Consider the following 11,445-nt stretch of genomic DNA (forward strand, 5'->3'; position numbering starts at 1 on the left):
GTGTCCTCGTTGTTATAAAGCTCATGATGGTTACTGCACAGTTACTTGTAAGAGGTGCTCCAAGCAAGGGCACATTGCTAAAGATTGTACAGTGCTTTTGCCGGGTTCTGCTACTCCCACGGCTGGTGGTAGTAATAATAATGTTGGTAATAGAGGTGGTAACGGTAGTGGTAATGGGAAATCGAATAATGGAGGTAATCAAAGGGTTTGTTATGAGTGTGGGAAGCCGGCGCATTTCCGAGATGCTTGTCCCAACAAGAAGACTGCTGAAACTGCACGTGGCCGAGCGTTCAACATTAATGCTAAGGATGCGGAGGAAGATCCTAAGCTTGTTACTGGTACGTTCTCAGTCAACGATTTATCAGTTTATGTACTATTTGATTCAGGGGCTGATTTAAGTTTCGTGTCGAGTAAATTAAGTCCGAGAATCAAAACGCCGTTAACTCCCTTAGACAATACTTATGTTGTTGAATAGCTAATGGTAAAGAACTTACTGCTAAGACTGTACATCGTAAATGTAACATTAATCTGGGTGGTAGGGATTTTAAGATAGACTTGATACCGATTGAACTTGGTAGTTTTGATATTGTTATTGGTATGGATTGGTTATCTGCGAACCGTGCTGAGATCGTGTGTTATGATAAGGCTATTCGTATTACTGATGTGATTGGAGAGCCACTGATGGTCTTTGGAGATAAGAAATGCACACAGTTAAATCTTATTAGCTGTATGAAAGTTCGTAAACATCTCCGCAAAGGCTGTCATGCTATTCTTGCTCATGTTGTTAATCCTAGTAAGGAAGTGAAGAACGTTGATGACGTTCACATTGTTAGGGATTTTCCCGAGGTGTTTCCCGATGACTTACCTGGCCTTCCGCCGCAACGCGCGGTAGAATTTCAAATTGATCTTGTTCCCGGCGCTGCTCCTATAGCACATGCTCCTTATCGTCTTGCGCCTTCTGAACTTCAAGAATTGTCGAGTCAACTCCGTGAGTTGTTAGACAAAGGTTTTATTCGTCCTAGTTCATCCCCTTGGGGAGCTCCCGTTCTGTTTGTTAAGAAGAAGGATGGTTCTTTTCGTTTATGCATTGATTATCGTGAACTGAATAAACTCACTGTTAAAAATCGTTATCCTCTACCGAGAATTGATGATCTGTTCGATCAGCTTCAGGGTTCTTCTGTTTATTCAAAAATTGATCTTCGTTCTGGCTATCATCAGTTGCGTGTTAAAGAATCTAATGTTTAAAAAACTGCTTTTCGCGCCCGTTACGGTCACTTTGAATTTCTTGTTATGCCGTTCGGATTGACAAATGCACCTGCTGTGTTCATGGACCTCATGAACCGTGTGTGTAGACCCTATCTGGACAAGTTCGTTATTGTTTTCATCGACGACATCCTTATCTATTCTAAGAGTGATGAAGAGCACGAAGAACACTTGAGGTTAGTGCTTGATTTGTTAAAGAAAGAAGAGCTGTACGCTAAGTTCTCTAAGTGTGCTTTTTGGTTAAGAGAAGTTCAGTTCCTTGGTCATATTGTTAATAAACAGGGAATACAAGTTGATCCTGCTAAAATTGAGGCGACTGAAAAGTGGGAAACCCCGAAAACTCCTACTCAGATTCGTCAGTTCTTAGGGTTGGCAGGTTACTATCGAAGGTTCATTTAGGATTTCTCTCGTATTGCGAAACCTCTGACTGCTTTAACGTATAAGGGGAAGAAGTATGAGTGGAAGGATGAACAAGAGAATGCTTTTCAGATTTTGAAGAAGAAGTTGACTACCACTCCGATTTTGTCACTACCGGAGGGTAATGACGATTTTGTTGTTTATTGTGATGCATCGCGACAAGGCTATTGTTGCGTTTTGATGCAACGAAAGAAGGTTATTGCGTATGCGTCACGACAGTTGAAGATTCACGAACAGAACTATACAACTCATGATTTAGAGTTGGGGGCTGTTGTTTTTGCGCTTAAAATATGGAGACACTATCTTTATGGTGTTAAGAGTACTGTGTACACCGATCACAAGAGTCTTCAACATATCCTCGATCAGAAATAGTTGAACATGAGACAACGAAGATGAATTGAGACGTTGAATGATTATAATTGTGACCTTTTGTATCACCCGGGTAAGGCCAATGTTGTGGCTGATGCATTGAGTCGTAAAGAAAGGACTGAACCTCGCAGGGTTAGGGCCTTGAATATGACAATTAGATCAAACCTCGTTAGGCAGATTCTTGAGGCACAATAAGAAGCCTTAAAGGAGGAGAATTTCGTGAAGGAGAATGTAGAAAAGGTAGCTAAGAAGTTTGAAGTACGAGCTGATGGTACTAGGTATTTTGCGGGACGTCTTTGGGTTCCGAAATTTAGAGGTCTTCGACAACTTATTTTGGATGAGGCTCATAAGTCTAGATACTCTATTCATCCTGGTTCAGGAAAGATGTATCAGGATCTTAAGGAGCTGTATTGGTGGCATAATTTGAAAGGTGATGTAGCTAAGTATGTGGCTAAGTGTTTGACCTGTGCTAAGGTCAAAGCTGAACATCAAAAACCGTCTGGACTTTTGGTGCAACCAGAAATTCCCGAGTGGAAGTGGGGAGGTATCACTATGGATTTTATTACTAAGTTACCAAGAGTTTTGTGTGGCTATGATGCGATTTGGGTGATTGTAGATCGATTCACTAAGTCAGCTAACTTTTTGTCGATTAGGGAAACCGACTCGATGGAGAAACTCACCCGTTTGTATTTGAAAGAGATTGTTTCTAGGCATGGTGTCCCCGTGTCCATTATTTCTGACCGAGACAGTCGATTTGTGTCGAGGTTCTGGCGATCTTTAGAGGAAGCCTTGGGTACTAGGTTGGATATGAGCACCGCTTATCATCCTCAAACGGATGGTCAAAGTGAAAGGACCATTCAGACATTAGAAGATATGTTGCGAGCGTTCGTCATCAATTTTGGAAATGGGTGGGATAAATATTTGCCGCTAGCTGAGTTTTCTTATAACAACAGTTACCACGCAAGTATTAAAGCCGCACCGTTTGAAGCTTTGTACGGTAGGAAATGTAGGTCTCCTATTTGTTGGAATGAGGTTGGGGATGCTCAACTTACAGGTCCAGAGATTATTCACGAGACTACTGAGAAGATTGTACAAATTAAAGAAAGGTTGAGAACTGCTAGAAGTCGGCAAAAGAGTTATGCCGATAAGGGAAGGAAAGATGTTGAATTTCAAGTTGATGATCGTGTTATGTTAAAGGTTTCGCCTTGGAAGGGCGTAATCCGTTTTGGTAAAAGGGGAAAGTTAAGTCCTCGTTTTGTGGGACCTTTTGAGATCATTGAAAGAGTTGGACCGGTGGCTTATCGTTTGAAATTGCCACAAGAACACAGTGCTGTTCACGATGTTTTCCATATTTCGAATTTAAAGAAGTGCTTGGCTGAATTTGATCAGACTATTCCTTTAGAGGAACTTCAAGTTGATAAGCAATTGCATTTTATTGAGGAGCCTGTTGAAATCATGGACTGAGAGGTTAAGACTCTTAAACAGAGCAGAATTCCTATTGTTCGGGTCAGATGGAACGCTAGACGCGGTCCCGAGGGAGCGTGAAGACCAGATGAAGCAGAAATACACGCATTTGTTCTCAGATGCCGGGACAACCCCTGCGCCTGCTTAAATTTCGGGACGAAATTTCCGTAACGGGAAGGTACTGTCACGACCCTACTTTTTCCGCTATCTTTTTCGGTTAATTATTTAACGGCCGTTAACTGTTAGTGTGCCACGTCATTTCTATGACCTATATTATTATTTTTGTAATAATATATATATATATATATATATATATATATATATATATATATATATATATATATATATATATATTAATTATTATGTGTTATGTGAATATTTGTATTCATATTTTAAATTTATACGTTTCTACGTCTTGCGGATTTCCATCCGGCGAATTTTTTGGTTTTCAAACCAACGGTCGAGTTTTCGGGACATTTAAATCCTAAATATTTTAAATATGATATTTTAAGATCATATTATTATATAGTGTATTTATATTTATTTTTTATCGCGCGTTTGTTATCTTTCCGGATTTTTAATCGCGTAAGTGCGTTTTCGCGTTTCGGGACTCGTTCGGGCTTTCGGGCCATCAGGAAATTACATTTGAGTGAGATGGACCAAGTGGGGCCCACCCCACTAATATTTTCGACCGAACCAAAGGGGTAAACCCCTTTCCACTTTGCATTTTGTTTCCCATTTTTCCATTTACAATTTTTGTTTCATTTTATCAAAATCTAAAGATTTATTTTGTGCTCTCCCTTCTCCCTTCCCCTTGTGCCGTCGCCAACCATCACCTTCATCACCACCATTTCACAAAATTTAAAGCTTGGATCAAGGATTGATTAGTGTAAACGCGTTCCTCGTTCCGTTCTCTACGCGATAACATTAATCGTTTCTCGATTAGGGTATAAAACCTAACCCTAGAACTTTCAATTTTTCATTTATTTTCTGTATTTTGATGATTATTTAGTAGTATGATGTTTGTGGATTATTGTAATGGTGTTTGAATGCATAGATGTACTCAAAATCACATGTTTTCGGTTTGTAAAATTCTGGACAGCAGCTAATTCGTGTATTCTGAGTTTTTGACTGATATAAATGTTAAAATAAATTATTTAGATGAGTTCCTCTCATCAAGACATTAATTTTAGACTCCGGATTCATGTCGTTTCGATTCCCGGAGCCCTTGTTATGATCGAATTAGTATTTTGTTAAAATTGAAATGTGGATTGACATGAAACCAGGTTTGGTCCGACTTTGTGACCTTCCTTGGAGTCTTTAGCGTGTGTTAGTGTGTTAGGACTGATGGTGGGACGAACTTTCATGTTCGGGTCACCTAAATCCGAGCCACGGTTCACCCGATATGACTAAAACACGGTTTTGAGTAAATTGAAGGTCCAAGTGGTGTCATGGCTGATTACCACGATCTGTGGACTGTTCTTGGTGTGTTCTTGAGTGCACCATTGTGTCGGGTGGTTTGAATAGGCGGAGATGCATATAAGGCTCGCCAGAAATCGACACCCGGGGCTCAAGATACGACCCGATGAACTTTTGAATTAAAACTTATGATTAATTCTAAAACTTAAGATAAAAATAATGAATTTCATTATTAATTAATTACTTATGATAAAAGAAGTAATTATTATTATTTAAGACTTATGATATAAATACTTACTATATCATTTAATTATTATTTATGATTTAATTAACATTTTAATTTAACTTACGATTAATAATACTTTTATTATTATTGGAAAATACTTATGATAAGTATTAAATTTATTTTATGAGAATATTATTATAAGACTTATAATAAAGATTAAATAATTATTTAATTATTATAAGACTTAATTATTATTTAATTACGATTTAATTATTAAATACTTATGATTTAATAATTATAATTAGAAACTTATGATATGGTTAATAATTCATTATTAATTAATAATACTTATGATATGATTTAAAAATTTATTATTAATTAATAAAACTTATAATATGATTAATATTTAATTAATTAATTAAATACTTATGATATATTAATTATATCACTTCAACTTATATTAACTTCAATAATTCATTTTATTTAATTAAACTTATGTTATGACTTAATTATACACTTTTAACTTTAATAAACATTATAACTTATGTTATTATTATAATTTACACTTTTCAAATTAATGTTGACTATGTTTGACCAAGGTTGACTTTTGAGTTGACTTTCAGTTGACTTTGACTTTCAGTTGACTTTTGTTGACTTTCTAAATAAGGAAACTTTCCTAATTTAAAAACTTTCTAAAAATAGAACTTTCTAAATTTGGAAACTTTCCAAAAATAGAAACTTTCCAAAAATAGAAACTTTCCAAAAATAGAAACTTTTCAAAAATGGAAACCTGCTAAAAATAGAAACTTTCTAAAAATAGAAAGTGTGTGTCCGTAAGCTGTTCCGATCAAATCGATGCATATTGAGTATTGTTCTATGACTACTTGCAACATGTACAATAGCTATCATACTAAGACTTGACCTAAGTTAGTTATTTATATCGACCTGCTTTATTTATAGGTCGGCGTTGTGATCATTCCTGATCACTTTTCTCTATTTGCTGTTCGCTTGTTTGTGTGGTTTCTTCAGTTGCTTTTAAGGTGAGTTATAGTCCCGTTTTTACATACTTTTCAAAGTATATTTTTGGGATGTGATTTCATGCATTTTTATTTACGTTTAGACACAAGTAACAGTTAAATTTAATTATTCATTGTGAGTTGGACAAAAATATTTCCTAGTCTGGTAACTGTAATCATTGGTTTCTACCGGTGAACGCAAATCCTACGGATAGATCTATTGGGTTTGACAACCCCATTTCGAGCTAGTCGCGCTAGCAATTTATAATCGGAATGTTTAGTACTTCGTAATTTGTTGTAGATACACTGTCCAAGTGTATATTTTTATTGTGTTTGGCAAGGGTAAATAAAGGGTTAAGTGGTTACCAGGTGGCTCATTGATAATGGAATAATGTTTAATGTTTTCTAACATTTTTAAATCTTGTGGTCTAAAGTTTACTTATTATTTAAACCTATAATTTACTCAACCTTTGTGTTGACAGTTTACTTGCATGTTTTCACAGGTACTTGAGTTTTGTGATGCTTCCGCTGTGTTTAGAAGAGTCTGCATGCATTTGGGCAGATTTTATGAAACGATTTATGAAACTTAAGCTTGCATTCTATTTTTGGATAATTTAAACTTGTGGGTTTGTTGGCAAGGTTTTGTGTCAACTTTTGGTTTATTACTATGGTTGGTTGTTTTGAAACTACATATATTGGTTTGTTTCCTTTTTGGGAAACTTTTGAAATAAAAGAATGCAACTTTGTTTACTTAATTCATTTAAGTCCGATCAAGCTGTGGGACCAACTGACGGATCCGTTAAGTGTTTTGACGGGGTCGTCACATAATTGAAACTACATTATATGGTTGAATTATCGAAATCGAATATGCCCCTTTTTAGTCTGGTAATCTAAAAATTAGGGAACAGACACCCTAATTGACGCGAATCCTAAAGATAGATCTATCGGGCTCAACCAGCCCCATCCAAAGTACCGGATGCTTTAGTACTTTGAAATTTATATCATGTCCAAAGGAGGATCCCGGAATGATGGGGATATTCTTATATGCATATTGTGAATGTCGGTTACCAGGTGTTCAATCCATATGAATGATATTTTGTCTCTATGCATGGGACGTATGTTTATGAGAAATGGAAATATGAAATCTTGTGGTCTATTAAAATTATGAAATGATTATTTATGTTAAACTAATGAACTCACCAACCTTTTGGTTGACACTTTAAGGCATGTTTATTCTCAGGTTTGAAAGAAATCTTCCGCTGTGCATTTGCTCATTTTAGAGATATTACTTGGAGTCATTTATGACATATTTCAAAAGACATTGCATTCGAGTCATTGAGTTCATCAAGGATATTATTAAGTCATTTATAGTTGGATATATTAAGAAGTGGTATGCATACCATCGAGTTTCGATGTAATGAAAGTTTGTATTTTCAAAACGACTGAAATGTTTGTAAAATGTATCATATAGAGGTCAAGTACCTCGCGATGTAATCAACTATTATGAATCGTTTATAATCGATGTGGACTTCGTCCAGATGGATTAGGATGGGGCGCTACAGATAGCGCGAAGAGAAAAATAATTTCAGATAATAATAGTTATGAAGATATCTTCAGAAATATCGTGGATATTTATATTGAAAGATACGATGATATCTTAGAATTTTTAAGATCGAAGGATGATGAAGAAGATTTGCCCGCAAAGGTTTAGAGTAAGGAGCAAGGTATTTGTTAAAGACTTTAGCAGAAACTGAATCATTTAGATTCTTTGAAGGCAGGTTTAGTCTTTGTGATTTGTCAACAGTCTCCTTCATAGTTTGCTCAATCCGTTTTTCAGTTCTAAATCTGAGTTTTTTTAACACACCACTCTTTATTATCAAACTTTTGGCCATGAAGACCATTTACAGTTTTGCTGCTTCATCAGCATTCAAAGTTATCATAACCGAATCGTCGGTTATCAATCCGAGGTGTTTTGAAGAGTTTGAAGAGTTTGAAGAGTTTGAATGAAGATTGTAATTGTCAAGATACATATGATGTTCTAGAATTTTGAATGATACAAATATTTTTCTGGGTTTTATGAATAGAAGTGGTGTTCTAGCACAGTTTTGAAGTCAAAGTATAGTTTTGAAAGATATAGGGATCTAAGAGTAATGTTATCTGTTATATCTTGACTTGGATTCTGGATTCTGATCTATTTAAAATTAGAATATGTAATTGAATTTGAGTGAGAAAGGTTGTTCAGATTTCTATGAAAGAATGTATATCGTTGTGAAAGTAGTGAGTATGGTTAATGATTATCGAGTAATTTAAGAATGTACAGTGTAACATATTAACGTGAAATCTAAATATTTCTCGGGTATTACCTACCCGTTAAAATATTTTCACAATTAATAGTTTGTACAAAAAAGAATCTTTATTACAATCTTTATGAAAATATATGAATGTATATTTTCTTCAGATGTAATACAGATTTAATGAGTTAATATTCTATTAAACTCGTTTGATTTTCGGCTGGAACTAGAAATGAATAATCTCTGAAACATTAGAGATTACATAATCTTCGCAGAGTATTTCACTAACATCATCAATACTTCATTATCTATTCTTATTGACATTCCTCGATGAAGGATATTAGTGCTTGTGAAATTTTGTGAACTTCACAAGGTACGAGTGATGGTTTTAAGAAAGTTTCGAATACATCGAAGATTAAAGTGTAAAATCAAACATGTAATTGATTAATACGCTTGGTTTTTTATGAAATGGAATTCATTGAGTTGAAACATAGATTGTAGTTAACGATGGTTAAGTCGTTTAAAGAAGGATGTACATCATAGCATATTAGTAATATGAATTAACCGAGTAATACTTACCCTTTAAAAAAATTCATACGTAATAGCTTAGTACGAAAAGATATATTATGGTTTCCAAAATTCATATATATAATATATAAATTCTTTGGAAATAAGGAGTTAATACTCCATAACTCGTTATTTCAATATATCCGTTGGTGATTGTGGTGTCGATATCGTCGGTGGTTATGGAGTTGGTAGAGTTTGTGGTGCTACAGGTGTTACTGGTGTTGGTGATACTGATGGTGATGCTGGTGATACTTGTATAACAAGTCTAGCTTGTAAATCATGCACCATTCCTGTCAGGGTTTCTATTCTCCCCTCTATTCACTCATCTGATTTACGGTTGGAACTAGAAATAGTAATCTCTAAAACTTTTAGAAACTACATATTCTCTGTAGAATATTTCTTCAATGAAGTGATGAATTAATACTTTATCGTTTGTTGTTGTTGGTACTACTTGGTACCTATGGTGCGCATGATATTGATGCCCGAGGTACAAATTGTGATGTTGAGGCGTGTGATGTGGATGTGGTTGTTGGTGGTGGTAATGATCCTGTTGGTGTTGATGATGGTGATGCTGCTGGTGTTTATGGTATTGAGGCTTGCGATGTGGATGTTGTTAGCGGTACTGGTGTTGTTGATGGTGCTTGTAATCTTTGCATCATATTCTCCAAAGCCGTCAAGCGAGCGCGAAGCTCGCTGACTTCTTCTATCACGCCAGGATGATTGTCGGTTCGGATGAATAAGATTCAGAATTTGAGATAGTATATAATCGTGATGAGATACTCTGGAAATGAGAGAGAAAAGGGTGTTTCGAACAGGTCCGCCAGTAAGTGCTTCAGGTTCTTCACCAAGAGGTGAATGTGGTGGATGGAAGGGATCACCTTCTTCTTGTCTCCAATGATTAAGTAGATTACGAACCCATCCCTAATTCATCCAGAATAGATGATAGCTAATTGGTTGATCCATTCCGGCTACACTGCTTTCGGAGCTCAGGTCGAATTCCATATCGGAATAGCTGTCGGAATCTGAGGAATTCAAACTAGATGCGGGATCCATCTTGTATAATCAGGGAATTAATTTTTGATATGAAATAGATTATAGAACTTAGATTGGTATTCTTCAACACATAATTTACATATGTATATATAATACCAAAATCCCATAAATTACGAAGAAATTTTCGAAAGATGTCAGGAAAAGTTTACAGTAACAGATATGTTAAGATATGAATTCGTCTGTATACTATCTATACAATAATTGCAGGAAAACGTGTCTAGACTCAAAAATAATAAGCAAAACTCGGTAAAAACAGATACGGTCATAGTCCAGACTCACTAATGCATCCTAACAATAACAGTTAAACACACTAATGTAAATTCTGGTTCCCTATGACCTCAAGCTTTGATGCCAACTGTGATGACCCGTCCAAATCCACTTGGATGAATACATCATTCATTGATTTCATAGTGAGGTTTTGACCTCTATATGATACGTTTTGTAAACATTGCATTCTTTTGAAAAGGCACACCATAAATGAATATATAAATCTAAGGTTTTCGACGTCTGATGATTTCTACGTATAGACAATCACCGTATATAATAGTTTTCAACAATACATCCGTTGACAATACAGTCAAATAAGATACATGGTGATGATTTTGTGAATGAAAAGTTTTACCGAATAAAGCATGTATGACTCCATGCACATAGCTTGTATACGTATAAGCAAATAGCGGAAGACTTCTAGGAACCTGAGAATAAACATGCTTAAAAGTGTCAACACAAAGGTTGGTGAGTTCATAGTTTTAATGTTGCGCATAATCTGTATATAAAGGTGGATCACAAGATTTCAGTTGTTTCATCCAGAAACGTTTATCAAAATATTCTACGAAATTGAGCACCCTGGTAACTAAACTTTAATGTTATAATTAGTACCCCTGTTTTAACATACATGCAACCAACATGTACAATACACGCAATCCAACGTGTACTAAATTCAAATAGCATACGTCTGTTTTATAGTTCAGGCTAGGGTTTCTATACCTGGAACAGACGGGGATGTCAAGCCCTATGGATCCATATACAACTACTCGTGCCCACCAGTTCTTATAACCGGCAGTTACTAGTTACCAAAGCTAAGGGATTTTCGGTTCAAACTCAGTGTAGAATTTAGTATGTACTTGTGTCCATTGCGTTTAAAATAAAGTGTATGTATTCTCATCCCAAAAATATAGATTGCAAAAGCAATTACAAAGGGATCTATAAACTCACCTTAGCAGCACATAAATTCATTCACCGAAATGTGACTGAAACTCGGAATGCAAAGTAACTGTAGATCTCAACCTAGAGAACATATGTTGGTCAATAAATGTCTAACAAGCTAGGTCGGGTTATAGTGTATCACAATCCTAATGCT

Source organism: Rutidosis leptorrhynchoides, chromosome 1, assembly GCF_046630445.1.
Source record: "Rutidosis leptorrhynchoides isolate AG116_Rl617_1_P2 chromosome 1, CSIRO_AGI_Rlap_v1, whole genome shotgun sequence".
NCBI classification, from domain to species: Eukaryota; Viridiplantae; Streptophyta; class Magnoliopsida; order Asterales; family Asteraceae; genus Rutidosis; species Rutidosis leptorrhynchoides.